Below are 14,670 nucleotides of genomic sequence, written 5' to 3'. Positions count from 1 at the left end.
GCCCGAGCACCAGAACGCCCGCTCCTAGCCTGGCCGCAGCCTTAGGCCTCGTCCAGAGTGATGCTGAGCGCACGCTCGGGCTGGCTCTGCGATGAAACACATGCAATATGTGTGGCCAGCGTGAGGCAAGCAAATTTGAATATGCCTCTCGTGCGCTCGGTGACGTCTTGGCGCCCCCCCCCCCCCCCCTCCCCGGTGCAACTAGCTGGCTATAAATTGCCCGGCCCTGCAGAGCGCGTGATGCCAGCACGCTTGCTCCCTGCGTGGTTGCAGCCTCAGAGGCCTTGCCCGCTCTCCTGGCATTTCATTTAGCTTAGGTAATGACTTTTCATTAAAAAAAAAGGTACTCAAATGTTGCATATATTCAAACCAAAGCAAATGACAAAAAATGTGCCACCAAAAATGCTGCTAATGCTAATAAATAATTTGACGTGGGGGGGGGGGGGGAGAACCCCAATCTCATGAGTTGAAAGTAATTAAATCATGCAATGAAAAACAAGAAAATAGAATAGATGTGGCACATTGTAGCACAGAAGCACACAGTAGATGTCAGTAATGAGTCTACTACTGCTACCTCCAGACTGCCAATAAGGAGGGAGGCAGAGCTGGGGGCTGTCAGGGGTAGGCGGTCCATCCAGAGAGCAACAAACACACACAGCAGTCACACACGCTGCTCTGCAAGCGGGAGGAGCAAAGGGGCAGTCACACTCACACAAACAATACACAAACACACACAGTGCACGTCTTTCTACTTCTCTGCAATCCAAAGAGAATTAATTCTCCAACGGAAACCAGGCTATTTGGGGTTGCTGTGTCACTGCAAGAAGTGACACACACACACACACACACACACACACACACACACACACACACACACACACACACACACACACACACACACACACACACACACACACACACACACACACACACACACACACACACACACACACACACACACACACACACACACACACACACACACACACACACACGTTTCCCCTTGCAAAGCCTTCCTCTTTACAAGACCCACGTACAAGGGGTGGGGGTGGATCCTGATTGAGAAGCTGCCCTTGGTTCCTGGGAGCAGCAACAACAAGCGAGGCAGGCGCAGCAGCAGCGAATGGCCATGTGAGGCTGCTCGCTAGGGTGAGCTTTTAAAGCAAAGCCAGGAAAACAAACAGCAGAGAGGAGATGCAACGTGCTCGGTAGAGGGAGCAGAAGGAGGAGCTGACAGCGGACGGGAGGTGAGTGCATTGTGCAGGAGATGAAGTTCACCGGCCACAGCTGTGGCTTGTGTGGGCTGTGCAGATCTTCGGAAGGAGAGAGGGGTCTCAGGAGTGTAAATATCCGGGGGAGCCACCATTTCTCTTGCGATCTGGTGCTTTGGGATCTGTTGAACAGATCGGATGAGGCACCTGATTTTGTGTGTGTGTGTGTGTGTGTGTGTGTGTGTGTGTGTGTGTGTGTGTGTGTGTGTGTGTGTGTGTTGCAATATGGTGCAGACCTATCGCTCATTATCTCAGCGGATACCCCTGTATACCGCCCACCCATCAATAACAAAATCGTGTGTGTGTGTGTATATATGTATGTATATATATATATATATATATATATATATATATATAATTTTTTTTTTTATTTTTATTTTTTTTTACACACAGCGGTAACCGCAAGGACATTTAAAAAAAAAAAAAAGGGGGGGGGGTTAAATACGAAAACATGCGTTAAATACACGTGTGCATCTTGCACAAAATACATCTGAAATGTGTTTGATCTTTTAATGTTATATTACAAATATTCCTGAGGGGGTGGGGGGAGTTCTGGGTGAAGACTCCCTGCAGTTCCAGAGAGGCAGCTCTTGGGAACCGCTCTGGCACTGGAGGGGTTTAAAAAAAAAACAGAAAAAGGATCCCGTAATCTGGTTGACATGTTTCAGAGGGTTGGAGACTGGATCCCTGATCCGTGTGGTGATTATGTGTTGGAGAGCAGATCAGCCTTGTTGTCATAGTGTGTGTGTGTGTGTGTGTGTGTGTGTGTGTGTGTACAGGCTGGTGGCTGCTCAGAGATAGGAGTGGTAATAAGTCCAGCATGGCTCTTGTTTTTGTGCTTGGAGAGAGAAGCAGCTGTCAGATTTTGGAGGCCTCTGAAACAAAGATGCATCTTTTTATTGCCTTTATCCCCTGCTTGGCTGGTTGCTGACATGCCTCTCTTACATGATAACATGTAAGCTCCCAGGGGCAAGGATTTCCTTTCCTATTGTCTGATTTTGTTTACTGTATTATTATTATTTCCTGTAGTCTCTTTGGTAAAGCGATGAGTATATTGTGGGTACTGCATGCATGCATACATACATACATACATACATACATACGAATGAGAGAAGTTACTAGGCAAATTAGCAATTTCCTCATCCTCCTTTCACAAGCATGGTTGAATAGCCAATCTGGGAGATACTGGGGAAATTATACAAGTTGTCAGCTGAAATAGGTGCCTTCCTCATAAATAAGGAGATTTTGTTTGGAATGCAATTTGGGGCGAAAGGGGTTTAAAAAAGAGTCTGTTTGTGAGAGACAGTAATTTTGATGATACTGAAGTCATTTGATTTAACATGTGGATTTGATTAATTTCAGCAGCAGTGAGTTTAACGCTTCATAGCTTTAATGGGTTTTAATTTTTGCTGAGACCAACAGCAGCAGTCATGATTTAGCATTCAAAGCTTTACAACTCAATAGGGACGTATTCTGCACATCCTTAATGAATTGTGGAAGGCGCAGTAATTCAGCGTAGCCTATTTGTGTTTTTTATCTGGGATATATGCCCTAGTGATCCCAAAAGGTATGTTAGTCCTTATGGTAAAAGCAATCTGAGAAAGGTCACTTGCCACATGCCTGGATAGGTCTTGCAAGTCATCTGCTTGAAGGTGGCACAGATACTACTCCCAAAGTTGGCTGCTATCTCAAGTCAATCAGAGGGATGTCACTAGATGGTATCGATGCAATTTGCATCATCTATTGTTGCATGACCACATGTCAGTAAACAATTCTCTATTCCTGTTTGTGCTGAATTGTACATAATATACACTACATGGACAACTTACAATTCCATATGTCAGTGGTTTCCAACCCTTTTTTAGGTTAAGGAACCCTATAATTATATTGTGAATTTCTGCAGAACCCCAACCCTCTCTAATAGTGCGTCTGAGATCAGATGCATTGTAAGGAACCCCAACCCTCTCTAATAGTACGTCTGAGATCAGATACATTGTAAGGAACCCCAACCCTCTCTAATAGTGCGTCTGAGATCAGATACATTGTAAATTCTTCTGTATTTGGTACAATTTTCAAATGACCTGAAAATTGCAGGGAACCTTTTAGTGACGCCTGGGGAATCCAAGGGAGGGGTTCCTAGGAACCCCAGTTGAAAAACACTGACTTACTGTATGTAAAGTGATATATGAAGCTTATGGTTCCATAGAGGGTCACTGGATCTTGAACTGTTTCCCCTTTTACAATTAACTGATCTGAGTGTCAGCTCCTTGTTATATTGTGCTCCAGGAACCAGATATTAGATTGCAAGGTTTTTGATGGAACTAATTATGTTTGTAAATACTATTTTATATATATAGTGTTGAACACACCGTTGGCACCATAGAAGAGCAAATGATTATTTTTAACTCTCTATTAAGCAATTTCAGTTCTCTGCAATTTCCATGCCCCTTTCAGCACAACAGGGCCAGTGTCTCATCTCAAATGTCCGTTCTTTACATCTTCAGCAAAATGTGTTTCCTCAGCTCTCACTGTTTTGGGTCAGGATTTTTAAAGTATATTTAGTCTGTCGAGGTCTATTTAACTGAAAAGGAAAATAATAAAATCATCTGCCCAGTGGGGACCCGTATAAATATAATGGACAAGAGACGCTGCCTGCTTAGTGTGCAATTATAGAGATGGTGTCGTTCCGAGATGCTTGTCTTTATGTGGGAAGAACAAGGCATTCTCCCCAGCAAAAACGGTGAAAACTGTAAGACGGAGGATGCAGTATTATCTGTACAGACAGAAATTTCATCATCTAAGAAATCTATGAAGCCAAGTGTAGAATTGTGCATCTTCTTTTGTGGAAAAAATACTATTTTGATAGTGCAGTGGGAGGTTTTTCTTTAAAAGCTCTAGTTCCCCTGAAGTCCTTATTGCCTCTTACCATGGAATCCTATCTCTATTCCCAATACTGCGTTTTTACGATTTTATATTTCTTTATCATATATTTCGTCTTTTTTTAAAATCCTGCTGTTTATCGTTGTCATTAAATGTGTGAGAATGGATCCGTATGTATGTATGTATGTATGTATGTATGTATGTATGTACGTACTTAAGAAAATGGCTGCCCTCATGTTCATTTTTCCCTCCTGTTGATAATAGAGGGTTTTTTTTATTTATATTTGCTGTGTACGTTAAAGAAAAAAGTTTGAGGGGATTTGTTTAATTGCTTTTGGAGGAATTGTGCTTTAACAGTGTGATTTCCCCGTAAAAAAATAATAATAATTATTCGATGTGAGTACAAGGGAGCAAGTTAAGTTCTTTTTAAAAGCAGTGGTAAATATTTGAAATATTTCTATACATTATCCCTAGAAACAGCATCAACAAACTAATATTTTTTTTATTTTTTTTAACAATTAAGTGGTAACTTATTTTTCTCTGCAGTTAATTACTTCACAATCCTGCAACATTTCCCATATGCAGTTGCGTGCACTGTGGGGTTCTGTGCTTGAATGCTTTTCTCACCCACATTACAACTAATACTAAATTGCCATGCTCAGTCCTCATTTTGTAATACTATTGTAGTAACGAAAAGGAACGTTAATTAGCTTTTTAAAATAACAATATGCATTAGAAACCAAAAGACAAAAAAAATAAAGTGTATTTGTGACTGGGTACAGTAAACCTTTCCCTGTGTCTTCATTTTTGTAAACCATGTGCCGCTAACCCGTTGCCAATCACAAATATAACGGTTTTCGACGTAAATAACAGCTAAAGATGTGCAAAACTGTTGGCGAATCAGGCAGCATTTGCCATTTTCTTTTGCCTCTGGCGTCCAATAGAAAGCCTTAAGATCATTTTGGAGGTGGCATTGCGGCTTTCTATTGGTGACCCCAGAGCGATGGTTGTAAAAGATTTTTTTTTTCTCAGAAAATATATATTTAAAAAAAATGTGTAGCCTGGAATCCAGGGGGTCCCTCAAAGTTGGGAAACCACAGATTAAATCAGATGAAACCCCCTGCTTTAGAGAAGATAGAAAAACACATTTGATTTTGGTGAGGGGGTTGCTGCTCCTTTAATTTCTAGATCTTTTTATACAGTCAGATTGTGAGCGATATGAGATGTGCTAATCATGCAATGTGTCAATTAAATGGGTTGTAAAATACACTGGCTACATGGGTGACCTTGAACCTCGTAATGGTTGCAGGGTCACTGCTGAGAAAGCTGACTCAGCTTTGTATCTAAATTCGTCCTCTTGGCCATTCTAAAGCATCAGATAACTGAATGAAAGGAAGATTGGATTTCTTTTTGACTACTGCTGTAACATAAACAAATCTGCCATAACCTGGAAATAGTTTGATACAAATGTACAGATTTTTTTTGTATTGATCGTGAACATGTAAACCGGGAACGTTGGTAAACAGGATTTTTCTAATTATGGCCCAAAAATTGTTGCAACACATTTTACATTCTCAGACCATCTTGAAAAAAGGCTTTTAGAGTCCGAAACACGTGGGAGGTTTTTCCTGTCCTGTTATGTTTGTTTTTTTTGTTGTTTATGTAGTTTAATAAACGATTTTAACTTTTCTACTTACCTGGTGAGCTGATGGTGCTTCTTTTTTTGGACTTTGCTGTCTCGTACCAATCCTTCTCCTGTTCATCTTGGAGATTCGATGAACTCAAAGTTAGAAAAATTTCATTGTAGTGTTCTATAAATTATAGATTGCATGAAAATCTGCAACCTAATTAAAACAATATGTCTTCAGGCAAATTATTTGCAGAACATATACAGTAGGTCGGTGTTTCTGCAGACTATAAGATATTTTGAAAGGATTCTGTGTGGTCTGTAAGGCTTAAAATCACTTTGAATGCTACTGTACATTTTTAATAGGTTTCTATGACATTAATTCAACATTTAATCAAGCAGTTGTAAAAGTGATCCATTTTTTAACTATTGTTTTGCTTTGTGGGAACATTTTAGTTTTTAAGGTATTTGTACGTTCTCCTGAAATACGGTGTGTAAATAGTGAATGAAATTATTTAATTGCATAGGTTAGTTTCGGAATTTCTTCTTTCCCTGTACAACCCTAAACATTTACTAATTTGAATGATAATGCAATGTAATCAATATAGTAGGTAACAAAGCATGTTCAGATATATGTGCCAGATTATACACACTACTGGTAAATTAAGGGCTCCTAAAACATTTTTAAAACACAAGAAGTATTTAAAATCGCAATCCCACCTACTCCCTTTTTTTCCCCCACATAATTTGACACGGGGTCTTCCGGAGCTGAACGGAGGTATTTTTTAGCTCCCGGGACCCTTCAGTTATAGAAATACTTATTGGGATTGCTACCAGTGTTTCAGCTCCTTTTTAGGATAACTAAAATGGCCTCCAAATCTCGCTGGTTCTGTGGACCAATAGAAAGCTACAACATCAATGGGAGGATGACATTGTAGCTTCCTATTGGACTTAAGGTGTGGCAATCTTTTAAATGTCCACGAATTAATACTTGCAACTACCCCAGTAAGTATCTTCGGAACAGGAGGGTCCCCACAGGTAAAAGTAGCATGGTGTGGCTCCCCATCCATCACAGTTCCTATGCTGGGACAGATAAAAATCAGATTAGAAAATGGGCAGGATAACACATAGTTTCTCAATTTCATTGTAGTTTTGCTCTATTTGATGGTAAAGTGATGATGTCATTGTTTGATTAAAAAAAAAGGAGCTGGCATGTAATTGGAAATAAAGTGAGGGGTTTAATAATGGCTATGTCAAGATTTATGAAGTTTACCTAGTGCATCCGTTTTGCTTACTCACAGTGCTTCCTTAATGTGCATTTATTTACCTATGTCATAAGTGCTTGTAATTCTACATCAGTGTGTATGTAACATTGCATCTCTGTGCTACATACAGAGCTGCTGCAGTGCAAGCTCAGTACTAGAACCATACTTTACTTGTGTATATTTTCACCTTTCTTGTTGTTACTGTATCAATTACTTCTGCAACGCGGATGGCACACACATTTACTTACTAAAGGTTTCGGTTTCATGAGCTCATAATAATACAAAAGAGGAACTTCACTAATGTGTGACTAGTTTTGTGCTTTAAAAAAAAATAACACTTTTCCCCAGAGTAACATTTTCATTGATCTGCCTGAATGGCCCAGCACACAGAAATGTGTATAGTGTTGTGTTGTTGCTGAAGGTGCCAATTGTCAATATATTTTTGTGTTGCTTAAGCACTGCTGGAGCAGACTGCAATGCATTGCTATTAATTTTTGCAATGCGGGATATGCTGGTTTGGCAGCAAAGGGGGTTTATTGTGACCTTGACTCGCAAAACAGGAACTGTAAGTGTGGAGGTGTTTCTGGTGTCCAATTTACATGGGCCCATCTGTTCTTTATGAGGTAGGTGTGTGTGTAGCGGTTTGTGTATGTGACAACAGCTTGTCAGCAGTTTCCTACAGGCAGCCGCTGCTGACTCGCGTGTCTGGCTCAGCTCTGAGCTGCCCTCTCTAAATCATCCACAGCATGAATGAAAGAATGTGCAACTGTCAGTTATCTGATCATTGTCAAACTGATTTACTAACCTGCCCCTTTAGCAGAAAAAAAGCCTATTGCCACGACAATGTACAGCCTGTCTTCTTGTGTACGTAGAACGCTACACACAACCTTTGCAGACTTTTACCTTGATTGCACTTGGTTCATGCCTGCATGTAGGATAATTGCATCATTTGACAGCAACAAAGAGATCATTGTTCTACCTTTCTGTTGTACACATCAAGCTATTTTTCTGGGATTTCATCCACAGCCAAAGGGCGATGTAATTAAGACTCCCACAGCACAGAGCTTGGACTATTCCAGATTCTGTTTTGAGTTTTACTTGCTGGGTTGGCTTTTCTTGGGTACAGTATATTCTGACCCTGACACTATGTAAACTGGGAGTCTTATTTTCGTCTGCCTGTCTTTCCATTATACAGCGTCTGTGACACAGAAACGTTGGGGCAAGACCAATCATGACACTTTTTAAAAAAAATTTTTTAATTCATTTCTAATTGTACTTTTCTTGAAGACGTTGCCACCAGCGTTTTGAAAATGTTCGTTTGCTTTTGTTGCCTGTCTCTTCAGAGAAGAGATGTAAAAAAAGAGGAAAGGATATTGCATGCCAACTATGTATTTACGTTAATATCTTTTAGTCGCATTGTGCCTATTTCATTAGGCTATTTTTATTACTTGTGACTGCAGTTTTACGTGACTATGAAGATTTGTTCTCCGCATATTGGAATGAGAGTCCAGCGATATGTGCCTGGGAGGCAGGGAAGAGACTGTCCTTAGTAGCAAAAGTTCATTCTGTTTTTCAGGAAACCAGGGCAAATGACCTGGAAAGAATTAGTACAGTCATGCAGAAGTACATTACCCAACACTAACTGCTTTTTGCTGTGTTTGTACACAAAGAATAATGAGAGGAGGAGTTGCTTAACGTTAATGACACCAGCCAGCTGCAGGTGTCCTTACACAACCTAGCTATTGTTTCTTTGGCATCAAAATGAAGATTCTATTTGTTGATATATGTAGTCCGGTTTATACAGGCTAAGGATAAATTATGTTATTATAAGAAATAGGATCCTAAATAAACGAAAATACACTTGTGCAGTCCATTCTAAAGTTGTCAAAAGGACAGTGCCATCAAAGTGTGCAGAGGCGCAAACACCCTCAGGGAAAATCTTCAAACTTATTCCAGTGAAAATTGTGTAATTGTGAAAGTTATACTAACCACACTTTTCATCCATATGAATGCCTTCCAAGGCGAAATTCAAAGCATTAATGTTCCTTGTGTCAAAAGACACAAAGAGAAAATAGACAGTGTAAACTGTTTACTGATCAACATGTATGAATAGGAAATGAATCACACTTACAAGATGTTAGATAAATCAAGCATTGGGTGTTTAAACCAGGACACCCGTGCCTCACAGATCGACTCTGTGACTCTGCTTGGCTCTCAGCTGATCGGTGTTCCATGCGTTGCTTGTGCACCGGGGTCTCTTCCAGTCCTCTTCTCAGCTGTGTCCGCAAAGTTCTCAAATGGGTCTGCAAGCCAAATGTACGGCAAGCTCACGGTTCCAAATTCCAAAGCTATCAACCCTGATACACACCCTGCCATTAACCCTGGGAGGAGGCTCCTTTTAGGGGGTCATATAGCGTTACAGTTCACATATAGGTGTTCCTGAGCTTATGTAGATATACTTATGCTATATACCACCATTTGTCCCCCTTGTCATTTATACACTGGCGACACACTTTATTCGAGCTCGGCTAGTCCCACGAATTCGGGTATACCCGGGTGTATTGAGGTTTGTGACTGTTTTCTGCCCGAGTGCATTGAGGTATTTTCCAGGCAGGGATTGAAGCATTTTATTCCCGCTGGCTGCAATACTGCACAGTATATATATATATACTGCATTACAATTCATGAATTTATGCCATCTGGTAGACACGCGAAGCATTGCAGCCTATTAAATCCTAATCATTATCATTTAACAGATCAGCCGCCCGTCAGCCAGGCATGAACCCAGGCTCGGAAGGCAAACGCAACGGGGCTTGTCAGAGGTGAGGAGCGGCGCATTCCAGGTATCTGCCAGGTACATACTGGGTATTTGCTCGAATAAAGTGTGTCGGTGCAGTAGATACATCCTCACCCTACCCCACACCTATATCCAGTCACGACCATTAGGGTTAACTAGATACTTATCTATTGGACTATTTATTCCATTCCCTTCTGGTGATACCCATTACCTTGCGTTTTAATTGTTTTTATGTTATTTGAGTATGCGCCGTTGTTTTTTGCATGTAATAATAAAACTTTATTGTTTTGCCTGTAACAGGCTTTTATTGGTAACTGTCCTCCCACAGTGCTGGGAGCGGTTACTTTCTGTACCCCATACAGCCTAATAGACCATTTGCCAGGGAGTATTATACCCCTATTCCACATAGCAGCCTTGTTGTGCAGTTCAAAAGGGATCTCTGGGAGACTGTGTCCTCCTGTTTGTTTGTTCTGTCAGCTCCATTCCTTTGCATCGGCTGTTTCTACTATCATTGACTGGTGAGCGGTTAACCATAAGTTATTTCGACATCAAATTATAAACAATTGTTTTGTTAAACTGTAGACCAGAAGAGGTAAGACTTACACCAAGCTCAGTGGTAGAGTAGATATACACCTGAGCTTTGGCAGTAGCAAGTTCCAGAAATTTGAAGCTGCACACGAGAAGGCCGCCCACCCAGTGTAGGGTGCAGCACCCTTTGCACGTAGAGGCGCACGACGACTGGAGCTCATAGCCAATTTCCCTTTGCAGTTTCAAACGAGACTGCAGATAGGCAGGCCCTTCAACTTTCAAGGTTTTAAAGTCCATTACGACCAACTTGAACTGAACCCGGAATATCACTGGAAGCCAGTGCACATCGCGTAACATGGGAGTGATACACACAAAGCTAGAAACATGTCTAAGCATCTGAGCTGCAGCGTTCTGCACAAGCTGGAGCATCCACATCAGGCACACCGGTAGTCTTGCATACAAGGCATTCCTGTAGTCTAACCACATAGACACAAAGGCATGGACCAGGTTCCTAGGTAACAGGAGTGGATGCAATCTCAGATGCAGCCTCGGTTAAAAAAAAAACAACCCAGCCTTCACAACTGAGGCCACTTTGGCTCGCATGTTGAGACTCTGGTCAAAGAGGATGCCAAGGTTACGAACGTGGGACACGGGCTGAGGCTGTACACCATTGATTAGGGACTGATCACAAACCCCCTGTATCTTGCTGTACCCATAATCATTAGTTCTGTCTCATCTGGATTTAGCTTCTGCCAATTCATCTAAATCCATGCCGCCACCTCGTCTAAACACGTCGTCCCTGGAAAGAAACCTAGATCTGGGTGTTGTCAGCATACTGGTGGCACTTCAGACCATGCTTCCGGATGATATTGCCCAGTGGTCTTGCATACATGTTGAGCAGAAGCAGTGACATCATTGACCCTTGAGGGACCCCCTGCAGAATGAGGCAACCCTTTGTAATGCAGTCCCACCAATACCAGCTAGGTCCCTGAGGTGGTGCAGCAGCACCTCATGATTGTGCCGAAGGTCACTGAGAGGTCCAACATGACAAAAGCAGAAATGCAGTCCTTGTCTATGGCCATCAATAAGTCATCTGCCACACAGACCACGGTCGACTCCGTTCCATGACGTCTCTAAAGCCAGACTGCATGGGGTCGAAGAAGCTGTCCCTTTCCAGATAATCTTCCCGCTGGATGGAAACTACCCTCTCCAACACCTTCCCTACCATGGGAAGGTTGGGATTGGATGATAGTTGGGGAAAAATCGACATCTAGACCCACTTTCTTCAACAGAAGGCGGACCAGCACCTTTTTCAAGGTAACCAGCACCTCCCCCACAGCGAGGCATCTATTGATAATCTCCACCAACCGTGGACCACTGCATCAGTGATCTCTTACAGGAGAAATAATGGACAGGGATCCATCCAGGTCACAAGTGGTCCAGTTCATCCCAGCCGTGATTGAGATGATGCTGGACCCTTCCAAGATGAGCTTTGCCTGTGGGGTGAGGCAGACCACTGGGTTTATCGGGGGACAAAAAGCCACACAGATGCATCAAACAATCGATTAATTCACCACATCGCTCCTCAGTTGGACAACCATCTTAAAGAGATCCGCTGGATGATTCCTTGCGGTGTCAATCCTCAGGGTGAGGTAGGCTTTCTTCTCTCTGAAGATCGCACACTTATTCTCTGACAAACTTTCAAGGCTGTCTGGTCAGCATCCTGGCAGGTTCTCAACCACCGGCGCTCTTTCCTTCAGAGAGCCTGCCGCAGGTCCCAGAGGTTGTGAAAATACCATTGCACACTTGTGGGTCTGCCAGCAGGCATTCCCCGAAGATGAGCCACTTCGTCTGTGGCTGCACGGAGAGCCAAGTTGTACTTCTCGATGCAGACAGGCATCTGACTCTGTAATGCTCTGGTATAATCATATTGGTTCGGACCTTGTACAACCTATATCTTAAAGGGCTGCTTTCCCAACAGCCATTGTGTTACAGGAGCCATATTAGAGGCATGTTTTCAACATTGTGGGTTGTGAAGCTAACCCTGTCAAGCAATGAACAAATTCAGTCCCCCACTCCTCCGCTACACTAAATTAGATCTGGTTGTTCCAGGCCTGAAGGGCATTGATTTGGCCTAAAATGGTGCTCTGCGTGTCCTTTTTCAGACTGAGTTTGGCTATTAAAAGAACAGTGAGAGCCATTTTCAAAAGTGTCCTACAATATTATGTCATATGTTTGTTCTCCTTTTTTTTCCATTTGGTACAAAAAGAATAAGGGAGTTTGTGGTTTGTACTGTATCTCTTTTAAAGCAACAGTCTCTGCTGCCCGCCATTTTTTAACATACTTTATTTTTACAATCTAGTGCTTGATTCAGGAGATACAGTATACAAGTTTAAAATATTAAGTGTCTAAACTTGCCCAGTGCAATCTAGAGGTGAACTTCCTTTTTAAACGTAATTTATTCATGGAAAAATTAGGTAGAAATGCATATACGCCATCAAATGGGATAAATATTTGGAAATGCACAATTTGTGCGACTTCCACCCATAAAATGACAGATTCTCCAGAAACCGGATTCCAGGGCCGGGTCAAGATGGGATTTCTGGTAGTAGCATAGTTATCGGTAAGGCCTGGGACCCGCTGCGCCCGGCGGCGCGGGCGGCACGGGCCTTCCCCACAAGCAGGGGAATCCTCCCGAGCCGGTCCCGGTCCCCCCTGGCTGCACAGCTCACTACACGCTGTGACGCGTCAGCCGCTGGGGATACAAGAGAATTGTAATCCCTAGCTTCGACGCGTCACGTGGTGTGGCTGTGAGCCAATGAGGAGGGGAGGCTTCGGGAGGAGGAGAGGCTTCGGGGAGCGGGGAGGAGTGTGGAGTGCCTGCCTGTGTGTGTGTGTGTGTGTGTGTGAGAGAGTGCCTGCGTGTGTGTATGAGTGCCTGCGTGTGTGTATGAGTGTGTGTGTGTTGCTTGTGATTACTTCCATCAGCAGCCCGTGGAGGGAGGGGGGGGAAGAGTAGCGGGTCCCTCCGCTCAAGCCACGCCCCCCCTCCCGCTCAAGCCTCCCACTCCCGCCCACCTCCCGCTCCGGCTCCCTACAGACCGCATATCGCGGTCAGTGTATGTCAGCGCCCCGCCTGTCTGCAGTGCGGGAGCGCTGACGGAGGGAGCGGGGCCTTAGCCTTACGCTGCCTTTTCAGGCTTTTTTCATGTTGGATAGAGACTATTAACATTCTTTTGACATAGCAGCAGCTTCATGAAAGATTGATTTTAATGACCATTCTTCCTCGGCTTACCGTTTTGCACCTTCATGAATCTACCACATATTTGTTATGAAACATTGTTTTGCAAATGCTGTGAATATTGTTTTGTATTACATTCTATTTGTGGGCATACATTGTGTGTGTGTGTGTGTGTGTGTGTGTGTGTGTGTGTGTGTGTGTGTGTGTGTGTCGTTTTTAGTTTTGACTCCCACTTTGATGCATACATATATTGTGACCAGCACTATGTTTCAAACAGCGTTGTGATGTGTAACATGTGCCAAAGATGGGATTCTTGGTTTCCGCCAATACAAATGACTCATCGGTATCAGTGGGGTTGTTACTTCTAATAATAAAGCATGTGGTTTTAGTTTGTAAGTCTCGGTAAAGGTTGGAAAATATTGCTCTTTAGCTTTTTGTACCTTGAAGATTGCTCGCTATTTTAATAGCAAAGTTACCATTATACTGATTATACTAATGCTGTAACCCCTCGCTGTATTTAATACTATCTTTTATTTGCGTCGCACCGACATATCCCACCGCGCAGTACAATGTGGGAGGGAGGACAAAACCATTGTATAACAAAAAGGGTACATACAGTATACATTGAGACAAACGGATACAAGGAATGGAGGTCCCTACTCTAAGTATCCCACAGCCTAATTAGGTGGCGAGTGGATATACATGGAATAGTGTGTGTGGGCGTTTGCTCACCATGGGGTTAGCTTTTAACTTCAGGCTTCTGCGTATGTGATTCTAGGATGAAAGTAAAAGAAAAGTCAGGAGGTGTTGGGCGGGCCACCTGGAACTCTTATTTGAACTTCATTGCAGCCACTTCTTCTTAGGAATCATAGTACCCATTTATTAATTTGACACCTGGAGCCTTATACCAGGGGTGTGCAAACGTTTCAGTCTGCGCCCCCCTGTCTGCACTCTCCCGCGCTCCCCCCCCTCCATACCTCGTCTCTGGCGTCAAATGATGCTGCAGGATCATTTGACACAGTGTTGCCGAAGGTAAGGAAGTTGCAGAAGCCTCGTGCGCC

General features: G+C 42.9%; 1 protein-coding gene across 2 annotated transcripts in view; it reads left to right on the top strand.

The window, feature by feature from the left end:
• Nucleotides 1–633: 633 nt before the first annotated feature.
• Nucleotides 634–14,670, top strand: part of BACH2 (BACH transcriptional regulator 2) — a 308,499-nt gene continuing 294,462 nt past the window's right edge. For both annotated transcript variants that reach the window (XM_075597466.1, XM_075597461.1), the window contains exon 1: nt 634–1,247. The gene's annotated coding sequence lies outside the window, so the exon portion shown is untranslated. The remainder of the gene's footprint in view (nt 1,248–14,670) is intronic.

This window comes from Ascaphus truei, chromosome 4 (assembly GCF_040206685.1).
Source record: "Ascaphus truei isolate aAscTru1 chromosome 4, aAscTru1.hap1, whole genome shotgun sequence".
Classification (NCBI taxonomy): domain Eukaryota; kingdom Metazoa; phylum Chordata; class Amphibia; order Anura; family Ascaphidae; genus Ascaphus; species Ascaphus truei.
The sequence above is the reverse complement of the archived record's forward strand: the minus strand, read 5'-3'. Positions and strand labels throughout refer to the sequence as shown.